The sequence below is a fragment of the Sciurus vulgaris genome (assembly GCF_902686455.1).
Source record: "Sciurus vulgaris genome assembly, chromosome: 1".
NCBI lineage: Eukaryota > Metazoa > Chordata > Mammalia > Rodentia > Sciuridae > Sciurus > Sciurus vulgaris.
The window spans coordinates 12,945,383-12,963,241 of record NC_136461.1 but is presented as its reverse complement, the minus strand read 5'-3'; the positions used below and the strand labels follow the sequence as shown (position 1 = coordinate 12,963,241).

At 53.6% G+C, this 17,859-nt stretch overlaps 1 long non-coding RNA gene across 1 annotated transcript; it reads left to right on the top strand.

Moving 5' to 3' along the window:
• Positions 1–14,868: 14,868 nt before the first annotated feature.
• On the top strand, positions 14,869–17,433 carry LOC306665812. Its single transcript, XR_013765112.1, has 3 exons — positions 14,869–14,919; positions 15,466–15,610; positions 17,367–17,433. It is a non-coding gene; the product is annotated as an uncharacterized lncRNA (long non-coding RNA).
• Positions 17,434–17,859: the final 426 nt, after the last annotated feature.

Here is a 17,859-nt window from a genome sequence, read left to right as displayed (position 1 = left end):
ACGGAGGTAAGAACGGAGCCCCGAGGGTCCCAGTGGCTTGGACAGAGAGACAGCCCTGGTCTCCAGCCCAGGCGAGGCTCGGATGGGGCTCTCTGGACCCAGCCTCCTACACCTGTCTTAACGCTGCACTTCCGGGAGCGGGACTTCGGATGCACGGTCAGTCCCATGGTGTTGGTCCCTTTACCTGCGGCTCTGCTCCAGCCGGTCGGGCTGCCCTTCATTTAGCTTTGCCCACCTTCCATCCTTCTCAGAATACCTTCCCCTCTTGCTTCCTCAGGCGTTTCCTCTCCACTGAGCAGGCCAGCTGATGTGACCTTGTGGCACTGCAGGCTTCTTCTGGTGGCCTCAGGTGGACGCGGGAGGATGGAGCTCCCTTTAGGATGCCTGGTGGCAGCCCGCCCCTCCTCAGGGGAGCTTGGGAAAGCAGAGACCGCTGCCCCCACCCGGCCTTGGACTCGGTTTGAAGGGTGACTCCCAGCTGTCCGTCACAGGGATCACCTTGGCAATAGGGCCCCTCGCTACCCCTGCGTGGCTCAGCATCATAGCGCAAGGGTCCAGCGGCAGCCTGTGAAGAGTCGGCTCAGAGCGCAGCTCTAACCCATGAACGGAGCCGTTCTTATTATGGTTAAACGAACAACTTAGACTCTCCAGTAACCCGCTCATCTCCCGTCCTTTCTGTTATCATTTGAACTTGGTTTGTCCTTTAGGGGTTCATGTGCGGGCAGCTTGGTCCTTAGTGTGGTTGTGTAGGCGCGCAGGAAGTCCTAGGCCATCATGGGGGTCACGGTAGTTCCTAAGGAGCCCCTGAGTTAGTTCTTGCCAGACGCTTGTTTATAAAAGGCACAAGCCCCCCACCCCGTACTGTCCTTCCCTGTTTAGCCATGTGGTCTGCCCCTCTCACGCCTGTTCTCTGCCATGATGATTTTGGTGACCAGAAGTCAAATTAGTGGGACTGCCAGACCTTGGAGTTCAGCTTTCTAAACAGTGAGCTAACCTTGTTTCACCTTCATAAGTACCCAGCTTCTGGTTATTTGGTTGATAGTAACAACAACAAAAAAATGGACTAATGTGCTTTCTTCATGTGGTGAAAAGTTCAACTGCTTTGTTCCTTTGAGAGCTTCCAGTCAGGGCAGAGACTGGGGAGGCAACGGAATAAAATGCAGGGCGGGAATGAAGTCAGCTCCGTGCATAGATAGTGTTGGAAGCTACAGATTCAAGGTCATTAGTGTAAAACACATATTGGCCCTTGCTGAAGATCTTTATCACCAAAATTTTACCAAGTCTTGACTGGAAAGCCTCACAAGCCAAAAATAAATGCACCTATGATGAATTCGCTCTGTTCTACTGTGGGATTTAATTTCTTAACATGCGTAGCTCTCTGTTGAAGATCTTTGTAGTGAAGCTATTGTCAAAAGTGGTTAGATGATGTTTTTAGGGAAAGAAGCCTATAACGAGGGGAGGATTGGTCAAAAAGATGTTAAATTTTTGTTGTTGTTGTTGTTGTTGCTGGGGATTGAACCCAAGGGGCACTCCACCCCTGAGTCACATCCCCAGCCCTATTTTGTATTTTATTTAGAGACAGGGTCTCACTGAATTGCTTAGGGCCTCGCCTTCGCTGAGGCTGGCTTGAATTTACAATCCTCCTGCCTCAGCCTCCTGACCACTGGATTAGCAGGTTGCCGCCACCACACTGGCTAAAAAGTGTGAACTTTAAGTCTCCGCGGCGTGATAGCTGTGTCCGATGTCTTTCCATCTAAGAACAGAGAGGCTTCTGGGGGGAAGGTTCCCGATGTTGACATCTGTGGCCTTCAGTAGGTTTCAGTGATTCTGAGCACCATGGGGTCCCAGCACCAGTCTTGGCGTTTGCTTTTTTGTGGCATTGTGTGGACACGCCTCTCCTCGCCCTGGCCGGGAATCTGCAGTTTCCATGACCCTATCTCGCCCTGGCTCAGCTTCCGCTGCCTCGTGGCACGTGGATTTCTTCACGGGCTTTCAGGGAAGTGTGAGGCCGTCATTTCCTGGTAAGCTTTCTTTAACCCCAGGCTTGTCTGGAGCTTCAGTCGACAGAGGCAGGTGGTTACGGAGCACGGGGTGGCCGAGGGTGGGCCCTCTTTTAAACGTCAATCACGTTCAAAGAGAATAGGAAGTAGCCACCTTTGCCACGTCACCAGAGGCCAGCAGGCCTGCCTGCGTACAGAGCACCAGAGGTGGGCACTCAGCGCACCCCGCCCCACGCCTTCAACCCAGCCCTACTGCCCCAACTTTGAAGGACTCATGCTGGTCCCACTGAGACCCCCTGCCCGATCCCCCGCCCGAGTGACTCCCCCAGAGCTGGGCTGCAGCTCGTCAATACCCGCCACACAGCTCCGCACACCGGTGGTGGCCCACTTCACAGTCCAGAAGACTGAGGCTCGAGCGCAGAGGGAACTTCCCGAGTGAGAAGGCATCACGCTGGGGTTGGAAGTCAGGCCCCTGTCTCTGGGGGGCCGGCGGCCTGCCTGTTGGTCCCCGAGGGTCCAGTGCGGATGGGGGGCTAGAACCTCTTCCTGCTGCCGGGGGCCTCACATCGGAGCCCTTGGACGCGAAGCCTGCGATGGTCGTGCTGATTGTGACCCAGCATCTCCGAGGCCTCCCTGGCGGCCCTGGGTGAGCTGGCCTCACGGGGCCGGGCGCAGAGCGGTACCGGGAGGTGCTTTGCGACGTCCCTTCTCCTCTTCTCGCCCCTCCCTCCCTTCGTCCTCCATGCCCCTGGGCCAGAAGGGAGATTCTGGACGCCTGGCTTGTTGCAAGAACTGGATTGAGGGAAACATTCCCACTTCCGCCCTTGCAGCCCCAGTCTTGTAGAGACCCGCGTTATCCAGACCACCCTCGCCCTGGGCCTCTGTGCCATTAAGGCAGGGCTGAACGTGGCCAGTGCTCCCGAGAGCTGGCCTAGCGGAGAGGCTGCGTGCCGCCCGGCGGGGGGTCCACGCCAGCACCCACCCCCTCCTTTCCCTTTTTTATCTTTCTGTACGTAGTTCCGTAAAAAAGTGGCCAAGTGCCAGGCTGGGCATACGAGGTAAGTTAGAGGCCTCTGACTTCTGTCACCACTGGCTCGGGACGACAGGGGACTAGTGGTCAAGGGCTTGCTGTAGGAGGCCACTCTTTGCATGTTCTTTTTTTTTTTTTTGCGGTGCTGGGGATCGAACTCAGGGCCTTGTGCTTCCGAGTCGAGCACTCTACCAACCGAGCTATCTCCCCAGCCCTCTTTGCATGTTCTTTATGTCCAACATGGCCCGGATCCTGGACCTACTTCTCCTCCGCTCCTGGGATGACGGACGGGAACCATCACCGTGTTATCTGTTCTCCAGCAACCGCCCAGAGTGCCCTCTGCTCCCGTCCCCTGCTCCTGTCCTCTGTCCCCCACCAGCTGCCACCTGGTGGCCCTCTGGATGCGGAGTCTGGGAAGGCAGGTACTGATTTGGCTGCACCCGACCGGCCTCCTGCAGGCAACTGCTGCTCTGTCCGCTGGCTGGCGTTTTTCAGATCACAGGGAAAATAAACGAATGGGTAGAACGTTCCGTTGTCAGTTTTGTGGGACTCACTGCCTTTTGTCCACACCGTGACTGGGTACAGTCCTGTCTCATCTGGCCCCACGTTAAGTTTAACACATTGACCCCTCATAGTGCCCCCTACAAAGCCACTTGGACACCTGGGGAACTGGAACCTCAAGGCTGGAAACTGCCCTGGGCTGCTAGCTCAGCGCTGCCCCCCTGCACTCTGTGACTGCTCCCCTCACCCCTGTGCCTGTGCCGAGCTCTGGGTATGGACCTCCACCTGGCCGGGGGCACAGTTCTGCAGGGGGTCGCCTACCGCTCCTCCCTGCCTGGGTTTGGCCAGCGCTTCCATCTCCCCGCTGGCCTCTGCTCCTTGGGATCCCTGTCCTGTCCCACTCCTGCCCCCAGGACTGGCCCGTCACAGGCACCTATCCCGGCTCTATTTCCCTCTGCAGTGAGGGGTCCCTGGACTAGGGTCTGAATCCGCCCTAGAATGTGCACCTTCCAGGAGCAACGGTCAGGACTCTGCGTGTGGTGTGTGTTGAGTGTGTCTTGAGCATGTGTGCATGCACATGCATGTGTGCCTGCGAGATCCTATCTGTCTGCATGTGCACACGCGTGTGTGAGCGTGTGCGTTCCCTGGCCATCATTACCACCAGCCAGCACGCGCTGCGCTCACACGGCTCCACACAGGGCTGCCCGGGGTGAGGGTGCAGGGCTGCCTGTCCCCTTAGAAGCTTCTGGGAAGCAGGGACTGATGTTTGCAGACCCAGAGTTGGAGGCCAGTGATGGCATACGCAGGGTCAAGGCCCTGCAGCGAGGGGGCGGAGCCCGCGCCAGTGACCTTGGCCGCTCTGGCCGCCAGCTCCTGTGGAGGTTTGGTCGGTTAAACAGAAGCAAAGAATTCCGAGGAAATGATGGGAAGGCAGAGCCTTCAGCAGCCGTGACTTCGCGTCCGCCGTGGAAGCTTTGCTGAAGAGGTGGAAAGAAATAGCTTTGCAGTGAGCGAGTGGCCGCGGGCCACTCGCCGGGAGTTTTCACTTTATAAGGACTTGCTGGGGTCCCCTGGGCTTGCCTTCTGTCCCCGGTCCAGGTCTGGACAGGGCAGCCGGGGGAGCCCGGGTTGGACGCTGGGCTCTGCAGGCGGGGCCTTCCTGCCCCTCTCGGGCGTCTCTCCAGCCACCTCCAGCCCAGGGCAGCACAGGGTCGCTTGGACCGCAACCACCCGAGTGTCCATGGGCCTGGCCGCCAGGCCCTACCGGGGAAGCTCTCGAGTGTCTGTCCGCCTGAGCTCGCAACCCAGCTCCCTCCACCACCAGCCCCAGCCTTCTCTTGGGCCACCTCTTCCCTTCTGTGTCATTTCCCGTGAAGTCACCGAGGGGCCTGGCCACGGTGGCCAGTGTCCTTTGCAGGAATGTGCAGTAAAGCCAAGAAGCTGTTTTCTGAAACTGCCCTCTCACCCTGGCCGTGAAGTCGGGTAGAGGGCTGGGTGCGGTGGCACACGCCTGTTGTCCCAGCGGCTAGGGAGGCTGAGGCAGGAGGATGGCGAGTTCACGGCCAGCCTCGGCAACTTAGCAAGATCCCGTCTCTAAACAAGGTAGAGAAGAGGACAGGGATGTGTCTCCTCAGTGAACTGTTCCTGTGTTTAATTCCTGGAACCCAAAACACGTGGGGTAGAGGCTCCTCTGTGGGCAGACTGCCTGCCCTCAGGGCTACCTCCTCACGGGACACCCTCACCTGTGTCCAACTCCTGTGCTCCCTCTGCTTCCAAGTGACCCATGAGCCCCTCTATGAATTGACCGACACCTGCTGGCTGCCCCCTTGTGCCTGCCATCCCCCCAATCTTGTGCTGCATTCAGTTTGCCGGCAGTGAGAACTGCAGAGACCAGGTGCCACTAATTGCTGCCCACACCGCCCCTGGAGGTCAGATCATTACCCACCCATTTCAGAGGTGAGGAAGCAGAGGCTCAGAGGTGAGGAAATGCGCAGAGGTCTCGGCCGGGAGGGATAGGGACAGCGCGGAAGCGAGGCTGTGGCCCGCTCTCCTGCATCTTCAGCGGGGCGGTGCCTTTGCCCGGCTGTTCCCATGGTCCGCCAGGGAGACTTCGGAAGGCAGGAAGGGGCCTGGGGCACCTCGGGAATTCCAGCCAGCGAGGGAAATGGCTGGGGGGTGACATCACCCATCAGAGCCATGGGTGTGTTTGCGTTCGTTGGACTGGTGATGATTGGCTGAAGGTCACCAAGGGAGAGGAAGTGTGGCCCAAGGCCTCGGCTCTCGGGTGGTTGAGGTGGCAGGTGTCAGCAGAGCAGCTCAGCGGCCCTGGGAGCCGGGATCACTGCTCTGCAAGGCTGCCCGTCCATCCTCGACCGAGGTCCACTCGACTGAGGTCCACTTGACAGGGCCGGGAACACTGCAGGCACCAGGTGGAGAGGGCCAGTTCCGTCCCTTCTCTGTTCTTTCCTAGCTGTGGGCTTGGGCCAGCCACCCCCCCTCCCCCTCCCCCCTCCCCCCTCCCCTCCCCCTCTCCTTCTTTCAAGCACAGCCATCTTGCTATGCTGCCCAGAGGATTCCCCAGGAGCTGGACCACAGGGGCTGTCCCGCACCTGGCTTGAGCCCCTGTTTTCAGCTGTAACGTGAGATGGCGGGACCCTCTACTGCATAAGCCGTTGAGAAGATTAAATGGGATAAAGTAGTTCAAGGGCTTTGTGTGTCCTGGGCACCCAGCGCCTAGGTGTGACGCCCCCTCTTCCTGCCCAGGTGGAATATCCTCCTGGGCAAGGGCACCCCTGGTCCTTTCCTGCCTGCCCAGTCTGGACGGCGCTCTCCCCACCTGAACTCAGCACATCAGCAGCCGCAGTCTGGGACGCGCAGCAGGACAGGATAGCTCGACCTGGCATCGCACAGTCACTAAGCTCCCGCTAAGTGCCAGGTTTGCATCCCTAGGTGCCGGGTCCTCAGTGGGGCCTCAGTTTCTGCATTTCCAAAGGATCTTGGTGACAGTAAACTGTGGGTCAGGGATCCCACCGAGAATCGTGAGTGGCAGGCAGGGGCAAGGGGCGGGTGTGGAACGGTGGTCCCTGCCGGGCGCCGTGTGGCTGAGATGGGAGCTGGAGATATCTGAAGAATGATCTACTTCTTCAGTCAACAGATCTGCAGTGCTGGGACGGGCGGGCGGTCCCTGTCCTAGCGCAGGGGAGACACCACCGCGAGAACTGTGGTGTGAGCAGGCCACCCCAGTATTCTGGCCCTCGCCCCAGCCTGGGCTTGGGGAAGCTGGCTGACGGCGGCCCTCTGGGCGTCCCAGGACCAGGAGGTGCAGGCTGGGTGCAGGAGGGCGTGAGAGGCGTCCAGGCAGGTGTGGTGTGGGAAGCAGGAGCCACACAGATGTCCACCTCTGTGTCCTCAAGCTACAACCTCAGGCAGAGGAGAGTGCCAGGCTTGGGGGTAGGGAGAGTTGGGGTCACGGCTCTGCCTTTGACACCCTGTGTGCCCTATGCTGTTGACCTCACCAGGGGCGTCCCCTCTCAGGGTCTTAGTGTCCTTTCCTGAATGTGCAGTGATGACCCTTCACTCCAGGGCTCTGGGCAGGGCAAGGTTAGCCGAGGCCAGGGCAGTATGTCTGCTCCCAGAGGTGACTGGCTACTCCAGAGCCCTCCCCAGCAGAGGGAGACCAGCCTGGCCTCTGGTCTGGGCAGTGGCCTTCGAGGTCAACACCCTGCCCTGCCTCGTCAGGCTTCTGGGCAAGGGTCCCAGGGAGACTGGTTTGGTCAGAGTCACAGACCTGAAGCTCCTTGTCACTGCCTGGCAAGAAACCAGAGACCTGGCTGATAACAGGGCCGTTGCTGTAAATAGTCTCCTGGGAGAGAGAGAAGAAGGGAATAAAGCCCTGTTTGTCCTCCTTAATGGGACACTGGTGGCCTTCAACCTCCCAGACGGCTCAGCTGCAGTGGCCCCGGCTGACCTGGCTCCGGAGCTGCCCCTGGGTCCCTCCTCAGTTCCCAGCCACCTGCCCCTGGGTTGTGGGTCTGCTCCTCCCTCTCAAGTTTATCTGTTTATCCAGAGCAGGCGGCAGGGCGTGGAGACGGAGCAGGGGTGGGCAGGGGTCTTGGGTGGCTCTTGGGAGCAAATCCTTCCAGTGCCCATCCCAGTGGTTTGCCTGGGATGGAGGGGGTTCCTGGGATGCCAGACTCTGGTCTCAAAGCCGGGACAGTCTCAGAGACATTGGGATGAGTCAATCACCCACCTCTGAGAGCCTGCGTGTGCTCACCTCTGCAACGCGGCTCGTTAGCATCAGGCCCAGGAGCCCGTGGGGTGATGGGAGGAAGCACCCAGCACAGGCCCCGTCCTCAGTGATGGGCTTGGTTGCTTATTTTTCTGCCTGGAGGAAATTGCAGGGCTTTGACCTTGAATTTCTCGGCTCCCTATTCCCAGGAACTTTTCAAACCAACACAGAAGCAGATTTAGGGTAGCGTCTGTGATTGAGAAATTATTAAAACCATCTGTTGCATTTCTACCCAAAATGCCCTTTGATAGGCAAGGCGCACACAGTGATCAGACACAAGTTAGCAAAGGGAGATTGGAAACCAGGAGACTGGGTTCATTCTGACTCTGCCGCTGATCTGCTGTGTGACCTTGGGCAAGTTACTTTGCCTTTCTGGGCTTCAATTTTCTCATCTACGAAATGGAAGGTTAGACTGCACAACCTTAAGCGCACCTCCCAGTTCTGACACTCAGTGATTCTACAGTACTGGTGCCCCGTGAACAGGTATGGAAGGATTGCTGGGTGGGTGCTAGTAAAGGGGTGCAGAGGGAGGAGAAACTAGACTTCTGGCACCTTCCCAGGCACTGACTAAAACTGAAGAATGTCCTCAGATGAACAGTGACCAGGGCGTCTTGAAGATGGAGCAGTCTGTGAAGCAGGCTACTGGACCTTCACTTCCGTGCTCTTTGCCTTATCTGTGCTTCATCTGTGTCTTCGTTCCTTGTGACATCTGTACATTCATTTATTTATTCATTCTTTCACCGAGAGGCATGGCAACTGATGCTGAGGCCACTCGGCCTGAGTTTAAGTCCCCATTCTTTCACTTAGTTGCTGTGTGACCCTGGCGAGTACCTTGAGTTCTCTGTGCCCGTTTCCTCCTCGGTAAAGTGCAGACAACCAAAGCACCTGGCTCGTAGGGTTGTCTTTCGTGTTAAATGGGTTAATGTCTGTGAAGTGCTCTCGAGAGGGCCTGGCGAGTTCCAAGGGCTGTGTACACGTGCGAGCTATTGTTTGTTTATTCTGTTGCCATTCACCAAGAGACGGCTGGGCTGGGCGGGGACCAGGGATTCAGACCTGAAGGGCAGTCCCTGACTTTGAGGAGGTCACAGAGGGCTAAACAGGCGACTGTAAAGTCACGTGGTCAGTGTTGGGTGCAGGTAAACCCAGGACGCTATGGAAACCCAGAGAAGGGCACCCAGCCTGGACTTGGGAGGGGCCCTGTATTGGGAAGACTTCCTGGCAGAGGTGGCACTTGGTCTGGGTCTCACTGGCTAGGAGCGGGGAGGGGGACGATAGGGACCTCTGGCTGCTTGTGCAGAGGCTCGAAGTGGGAACCGGCTGCTCCAGAAATGGCACGGGTTGGCATGGCTTGCTGGGTGGGGGCAGGTGGTGGACTACGCTGGGTTGGGGAGCAGAGTCTGGACCGGGCTGGATCCCCCAGGCCTGTCAAGGAGGTGAGACGCCATCAGCGATGGTGTGTCCAACTTGTAGGATTGTGCTTGAAATCAGCAGAAAACCTCCGTTACACGGAGACTTATTTATAACTGAATGAAATACACGTTCTGTCGTACAGATAGATCCCGCGCAGGGGCACAGAGCAGGGCGGCTGGGACGTGAGGCCGGAGAGGGTGGAACTAGAGGCTCGGCTCTTTCTCTCCCGAGTCAGCCGCTCTTCTCGTATTGGACTCTGCTGCCCGTGACACTGGAGCTCTCCGCTGCAAACCTCGGGGTGCTTCCAAGGCCCCTGGGACCTCTACACACACTGGCCTCCCTGCAGTCATTAAAACGAGGACACGAGTTGCCGTTGTCAACCTCTGAAGGAGCTCGTCTAAGAGGCAGGGAGTTGCAGGGGACCAACTCTCTCCGTTTGCCAGGACCCGTAGCTTCCTGGGGTTTGAGGTCTTCCGTGCAAACCCCAGGACAGCCCTGGTTGAACTGGGTCACGCTAGTACGTGTACAATCCTGGTTTGTAAAAGAGCTAAATGAATGTTCAGGAAAGGGCTGAAAAGCAGCCAGCACTGTGGCTCTCGCCTGTGATCCCGGCCGCTCAGGAGGATCATGAGTTCAAGGCCGGCCTCAGCCACTTAGAGAGGCCTTAAGCAGCTTAGCGAGACCCTGTCTCTAAATAAAAAATAAAAATGACTGGGGATGTGGCTCAGTAATCGAGTGTCCCTGGGTTCAATCCCCAGCTGTTTGTCCAAAATGTTAGGTGTGGTTACCACTGGGTGGTATTGAGCCAATAGTCAATGAAGGTTTTTATTTTTTTTTTTACTTCTTATTAATTCATTTATTTTGAATTTGCTTATCTGTATTAAATGCTCTCTGACAAGAAATATGTGATGGATCTTTTTAGAAGATCAACAGTTTTGAGGTGGTGGGTCGAGGTGGGAGTACTGGGAACATGGTTGGCTAGGTGTTGGGCGCATGGAGGAGGAGGTGTAGCAGTGGATTCATCTCAGGAGCTCAGGGAACTGGCTGTAAACCAGATGACTCAAACCTTTATCGCCACTGCCTCCTTTGAAGAGTTCTATAGACCTTCAGTGACCCGCTCTGTGGCCCCAGAGTCCTTCCTGACTCATGGCCTGGTTTGCAAGGAGTCAGGTCTGCAGGCCCCGCAGCAGCACATCACCATCGAACATGACGCATGTGCATTACATCGAAAGTTCCTTTCCATCCTTTACCTCTGGGAACTTGTGAGTCCCTTATTTTTCTCCAGAATCAGTGTGGCTATTTCAATCCTCTTCACTGTATGAAGACATGTTTTATGGCCTCACCTTTGTGTGCCTTGGTGAATGTCTGTGTGCCCTTGAGCAGGGTGTTCTGTAAACGTCAGCAAGTTCAAGTCGATGGACAGTGTTTAAGTCTTCTGCCTCCTCCCTGACTTTCTGCTCACCTGTTCACTCGGCGTTGGGAGTGAACGGGTTTGCTGCTTTCCCCTTGTAGGTGTGCCACGTTTTGCTTCAAGTATTTTGAAGCTCTGCTTATGAGGCACGTAGACACTTAAGAGTCCTATGTCCTCTTGATTAGTTGATCCCTTTCTCATTGATAAGTGTCCTTCTTAACCTCTGATAATAAGCCTTGTTCTATGTCCACTTTGATATTAATATAGCCATTCCAACTTTTTTGAGATGGATGTTTCCCTAGTACATATTTTTTTCCCCATTTAACCCATCTGTATCTTTACATTTAAAGTGGGTTTCTTGTAGACAGCATACGATTAGGTCTTGTGGTCTTTAAATCCAATCTGATAATCTCAACCTGTAAATGGAACTGTTTAGACAACTTACCTTTAATGGAATGATTGATGTGGGTAGGTTTAAATCTTCCATCTTGCTATTTGCTTTCTATTTGTCCCATAACCTCTTTGTTCCTTAACTTCCCTTTGACTGACTTCTTTTGGATTCATTAGTGAAGAATTATTCCATTTTATTCTAACTCTTAAAATTTTTTTAGTGATTGCTTTAGGGTTAATAACGTACATCTTTAAATTATCACTTAGTACTCACATAGTTTTATGCCACTTCGCATGTTTTTTAGTCAAGGTTCAGTCAGAGAAACAGAACCACAGAGTGGGATAAAAAATGAGGGATTTATTATAGGAGCCTGACCTTACATAATTCTGTGGAGTTGGTGAAACAGTAAAGGCTCTTTTCTTGTGTCTGGTGCTGGTACTGATGGTGCAGGGAAGCAGCTGGGAAGGAGAGATGTATTTAAGGTTGGCATAGGAGTGGGGAGAGCAAGAACAATCTAGAACTCAGGGGTCATTCCTCACCGCCTCCCCATCTACCTTCAGTGATGGGAGTGACTTACAGGAGAGTCTGGGGACTTGCATCATGAAGCTAAACACACCTGGTCCCAGGTCAGAGCAACCAAAGGACAATCCAGCAGGAGTTAGAGGAGCCAGGGACCCAGCTGCTGGCTGGCAACAGCAAGGTGACCCAGCAGTGAGGCGACTGTGTGTGCAAGCTGCCACAGCACCTGGTGTTCCTGCACCAGTTCTCTGCGAAAATTTTGTAAAAAATTAAAAATCCAAGAGCTACTGTTTTACTTACCTTCCAAAGGCTGAGCAAAACATCTCTTCTGATCTGAACCAATTCTAAATATGAGGAAAGGAGTTCCAACTTAGCTTAGTTCACATCGCAGAGACCCACCAGCACAGATAGCATGAGAAACTTCCTATCACCAACAACTCCACCCTGACAAACCGGGAAATCTAGAAGAAATGGAGAAATTTCTGGACACTCACGACCTACCATGAAGACACAGAAAATGAACAGATCAATAAAAGACATGAGATTGAATCAGCCTCCCAGTAAAGAAAAGTCCAGGAGAGGGTGGCTTCACTACTGGACTTTACCAAACCTTTAAAGCACTAGCAGTGTGCTTCCATTCCCCGTTGTGCCCATAGTGATACATTTTGTTTTTAGATTCCTTGCAGATGTCACCATACACTGTCATTAGTTTTGTTTTAAATAGTTATCATTTTTAAAAGTTGAAAAACAAAGGTCAAACTTTTATGCAACTCACATATTTACCACTCCTGTACTTGCTGGTCCTTTGCGTACCACCCAGTATCATTTTTCTTTCACTTCAAGAACTTCTTCCTGTTTCTGGCAGGGCAGGTCTCTTGGTGACAAATTCTCTCAGCTTTTGTTTGTCTGGAGAGGTTTTTATTTCTCTTCTATGGCTTAGGCTATTGTTGCTGGGTAGATTTCCACACACGCTAGAGAGGTTCCATTGTCTTCTGGTCTGCATAGTTTCTGATGAGAAGTCTCTAGATTCTTATCATTGTTATCTGTAGGTGACCGTGCCTTTTTTTCTATTTGTTTTAAATTTGTTGTTGTCAGTGTTTTTAGCAATTTAAGCATTATAGGCCTTGATGTGGGGTTTTCATGTTTATCCTCTTGAAGTTTGTTGAATTCTTGGATCTCTGGTTTTGTAGTTTATAGTTTTTATCACATTTAGAACATTCTAGCCATTCTAACCTATTCAAATACATTTTCTGTTTCTCTCTCTGTTTCTGTCTGTCTCTCTCTCTCCTTCTCCCCATTTCTCTCGCTCCCTCCCTCCTTCCTGAATTCTAGTTATACATATGTTAAAGCATTTGATGTCATATCAAATTCCTCTCTTCATTATGATGATCTTTTCCTTTAAATCCTTCGACATGATTATAATATCTGTTTAAGCATCTTTGTAAGCTAGTTCCATCATCTCTCTTATTTCTAGGTCTGCTTTTGTTGACTGATTTGTCTTGCGACGGGTCACAATTCCCTGCTTTATGGCGTATGTAGGGATTTCTGGCTGGGTGCTAGACATGGATATTATAGTGTCGATTTTCTCTACTTTGTTGTTTTCCTTTAAGGAATGTCTGGTTTTGTTCTAATGGGCATGCAGGTTACTTGCATCCCAGCTTGGTTCATCCAAATCTGGTTTTAAGCTCTGCTATGGCTAATCTGGACTAGCCCTCTGGGAATTCCTCTGGGAATAGCTCTGTTTACTGCTAAGGCACAACCTTTATCGAATCTCCATTGAGTCTCCACTGAATAGTTTTGAGTGAGTTCTTACCCCTCTGAACAGTTGCAACTCAGTATCGTTGAGCTTGCAACTTTCCAGTTGTTCTTTGCCCAGTCCTCCAGTGTTCTGTCCTGTGCACAAGTGACCAGCACATAGCAATAGCCCAAGAAAATCCCAAGCAGGTTCCCAGCAACGGTTATTTTACACAGCTTCCTCCTTTCTAGAACTTTTGCTGCATCCCTGAACTCCAACCTCCAAATCCTCAATTCAGCAAAATGACAAGGTTTCACTTGGGATGTCTGTCCTTTAACTCTGATCTGGAATGTGTGTCCAGACAGAAAACCAGGCCATTACAGGGCCCCCACATTGTTTCTTTTCTTGAAGGGATTCCATCTGGTCACCCCTCTTTTGCAACGTTTGGAAACAATTGTTCCAACCTTTTGTTCATTTTTCTGGGAGGTTATAGTGGGAAGGTAAGTTCAGCCCTTGTTACTCCAACACAGGAAAGGGCAGAAATCAGGAACTGATACAAGAAATACTCTTTATGGTTCCGTTTAAATGCTAGACTTCCTTCATTTCTGTCCCTTTTGTTATAAGACCATCACTTGAAATAATCACATGCCTATGGGACTTGGAGGTGGGCACAGGGTCTCTCCCTTCTTAGTTACTTCTCCAAGCCCGGCATGTGATAGGCCCTGGGGAAATGAGGCTGGGTTTCCTTGTGTGTCCTGGCAGTGACCTGAAGTGACCCCGATAAGGTGACGGTACCCCGGGTGGAAGCCCAGGAGGACCAGCTCTCCCCTGCGCGGTCACCATGGTCAGACTCCAGGGGAAATCACAAGCGTCCTCCCATATCAGGCAGGGGAACCCAGGCCTGCCCAGGCTTGCCAAGCACAGTGTCCTGACACCGGAGCTCACAAGTCTTCGGATCTCGACACAATGGAGGGACTTGACCATGGTTCCCTGCTGGTGTCAGATGACCCTTCAGAGGGGCAGGTCCCTGGACAAGGACCCAGCTCAGGCCACTGCTCTCCTTTAGAAGTGGAGTGAGGCTGGGGGGTGGTGAGGCCTGCGCACTGGCCCGACCTTTGTGACCTTGATCAGCTGACTTAGTTTCCCCAACTGCAAAATGAAGCCTCAGATAAGATGGTACCCAAGGCTCTTTCCTCCTGTCACGAGGATTCTGATGATTGGTGGTCCTGGAAGTCTGTGTTTCCTTGGACAGGTGATACTAAGATTGTAATAATTGATGCTTCTGGGACACTGGCTTTCTGTGATTGGCTCAGCGATTGACAGGTCCCACAGTGCTGGGACACTGACCTTCTGTGGTTCTGATGACCATGGCCAGTGTGATTCTGTGGCCCTGCTGTGTGGATTTCTGGCCCCGCCTCAGTCTCCATCAGCAGCAAGGAAACAGACCCAGCTTTCTGTCTGTTCCAGAAGAGCCCAGACCGGCTCCTCCTGCATTGTTCCTGGGCTGTTCCCCCAGTGATTCACTTATAGGAGCCAGGGAGAAACAGAGAGCCAGGGAATGCCAGCCTGTCCGCCCTGGCCTGGGGGGCTGACCCGTCTGCCTCTCTGAGAGGGCCTTTGTGCTTAGTAGTCTGGTGAGACCTGGCAGGCGGGCCAGGCTAGCAGGGGGGCCCGGTACCCCGGCCTGGTGCTCATTCTAGAGAGGTTCTGCTCTCCTGGCCCATTACCTGGTGTCTGGCTTTCCCAGTGATACTGAGCCCCGCCAGGAAGGTGGGCAGGAAGGCAGGGCAGGACCATTGCTGATTCTGCCCCCAGCTTCCTGAGGCCAACCTCTCTGGGGTTGTTCCTGCTTTTCCCATCTTGGTTGATGCTCTTGCTTCTGCCTGGTTCCTGGGCCGAACCATTTGGGGTATGCCAGGTAGCTCCCTGAAGTTCTCTGGGCCTGGTGGGGCTAACTGGGATCCCTTAGGATAAGATCTGGAATGCTTGTTTCTGACCTGGTGGCCTGTGGATTTGGGGCAAGCCCCTAGCAATCCCATCAAGAAACTGACTGCTTAAGGTCAGGTGCCAATTCACAGGGATAGGCTGGAGGAGAAGTGAGATAGCAGGTAAGACCCGCCACTCTGCCAGCTATTTCCTGTGTGACCTTGGACAACTCACTACCCCTCTCTGTGCTACAGGCTCTTCAATCTTTTCTATGGGCAAGTAGTAATGACCTTGGCATGGCACTGGAGAGAAGCCCACAAGAAGGTAAAGAGGGTGTGCAGATGCAGGGCTGGCTCTTACCGTGCAGCTGATGGAACTGATCCTCTAGGTGCACGTGAGGTAAGCCCTGGTACCACCCCCCAGACCTCCTCTTTTGGAGAAGGTTTAGTGGACACCAGGATCTGTCTCTCCTGGTGGGATTCTGAGAGGAAAGATGTGATCAGAGAAATTCATATGTCCATTCGTTTCTGCACCTGTTAGTTCATCCATCCATCCATCCATCCATCCATCCATCCATCCATCCATCCATCCATCCATATATCCAACCAAGCTCAGAATATTTGCCAGTCATTGTTTTAGGTGCTGGTTTTTGTCTTCGAAATCCAACCTAGCGAAGGATTCACCTGGACTCAGGAAAAACAGTTCCAGACTTGGGTTAGGAGCATGTTGGAGTCAGTGGGCCCCAGTCTCTGCTATTACGTCCCCCCTCTCTGTGGCCTTGGCAGTTTATTTAGTCTCTGAGTCTCTGTGCTCCTGTCAAAGGCGGAAAGCAATGTTGATCCCTTGTGAAGGTTTCTGTGATGACTGACAGCAGTCCAGGGTGGCCTGGTGTGACCGAGGACAGGCTCCAGACGAAGGGGCTCTAGGGTGGAGGATAAGGTCACAGGTAGCAGGTGACCTGGGTTTGAATCTTAGTTCTGCCTCTGGTTGGCACATGGGCCTTGAGCAAGTCATGTGGCCTTTCCTGCCTTGGTTTCCTGCTTTGTCCAATGGGACACAGGTACTATGAGGATTAAATTTTTTAAAAATATAGATCATCAGCTGGGTGCAGAGGTGTGCACCTGTAGCTATGTGGGAGACTGAGGCCAGAGGATTGCTTGAGCCCAGGAGCAGGAGACCAAGTGGCAACAGAGTGAGACCCTATCTCAAAAAGCAAAAGCAAAGCTAGACACAACAACAACAACAACAACAACAACAACAAGGCAGATCATTTGGCACAAGGCCTGGCACATGGCAGGTTTCAATAAATGGAAGCCAACACTATAAAATATTCCTGGTGATACTGAGGGCCCAGCCTGCCTGGGCTTCGTTCCTGAAGTCTGGGAGGGGGTGCTGGAGGGGGTGGGGCAAGAAGAGCTTCTCTTTTATATGCATATATATGTAAAAACCTTCCCCTTTCAAAATTTCTGCCTTGCATCTTAATGTAGATTGTATGATGTCCACAGCAGCATAATGTATCTATGACTTATGAACACGTAAGTGTGTGTACTTGGAGAGCGAGCAGGAGGGTTGGGACTGGGGCTCTCTGGGTGAAGATCCCCTCCCCTCTGGAGTGTGTGACAGGGTTCTGTGGCCTTGGACAAAGGCCGGCCACGTGGTAAACGGGGATTCGTCATGGAACTTGGGATGTCTTTATATGGAATGAGGCCTGGTGTCCTGCACCCGTGGCCCAGTTGGCCCCACCGGAATTTCTAGATTCCTAAGGTGCTGGTGGAGAAGGCACCCCTCCTTGCCCCCAGAGGGCTCGGTTTCTGTTTTGGTGTCTTGTTGTGGGGTTTCCATGGGGCTGCCCCGCTTGGTGATGGCACCGATCTTAACTGCAACACCCTTGCTACCAAGGCCTCCAGAGGCAGGAGGGGGCCGCGCCTGCAGCCTTCCTTCCAGGACAAGATGGGAGAGGGAGAGGAGGAGGGTGGCAGCTTGTCCCTGCAGCCACAGCTGTCACTGGACTGGGGCTGAAAACTCTAGCGGGTCCTCAGAACTGGGCTTAGGATGAGCAAGAGGAGAGCCCTGTCCAAGGACCTGCCAGTCCCAGGAGTCCTTGCTCAGAGGTCAGCTCCCTGTCTCCTGTCTGTTCCAATTTCTGATGTCGCAGGCTCCTGAGAGGTCCAAGTGCCAGTGCGGGCCTGGTCCTCGGGCGCCGGCGCCTCATTACTCCACTCTTCCCCGTCGCCGAGACCCACCCGCCACACACCAGGCCAGCACTAGCGTTGGCGGGAACAGTGGCGCACTTGGCACCTTCCAGTCCCCAGGCCACCCATGATCTGGAGGATCTGGTCAACTGCAGCCCACCTGAAAGAGAACAGCATCAAAAACTATTTTGTTTGTGTCACAGACCCCTTTGATGAAGACGGGCAGCCTTGCCCAGAAAATGTAACGGGCACAGGCGTGGGACATTTTGCAGAGAACCTTAAGGTGTTGATGAACTCCCCTGACGTCCATTCGAGAACCCCAGATTAAATGTCCCTGAGTCACAGTGGGAACTGTTGCTGAGAAGTTGCTGAGAAGGCCGAGCCAGGAGGCTGGAGGAATGCAGAGCCCGGGCCTGTTTCCGAGGAGTTCATGGAATGCTTCCTGGAGGAAGTCGC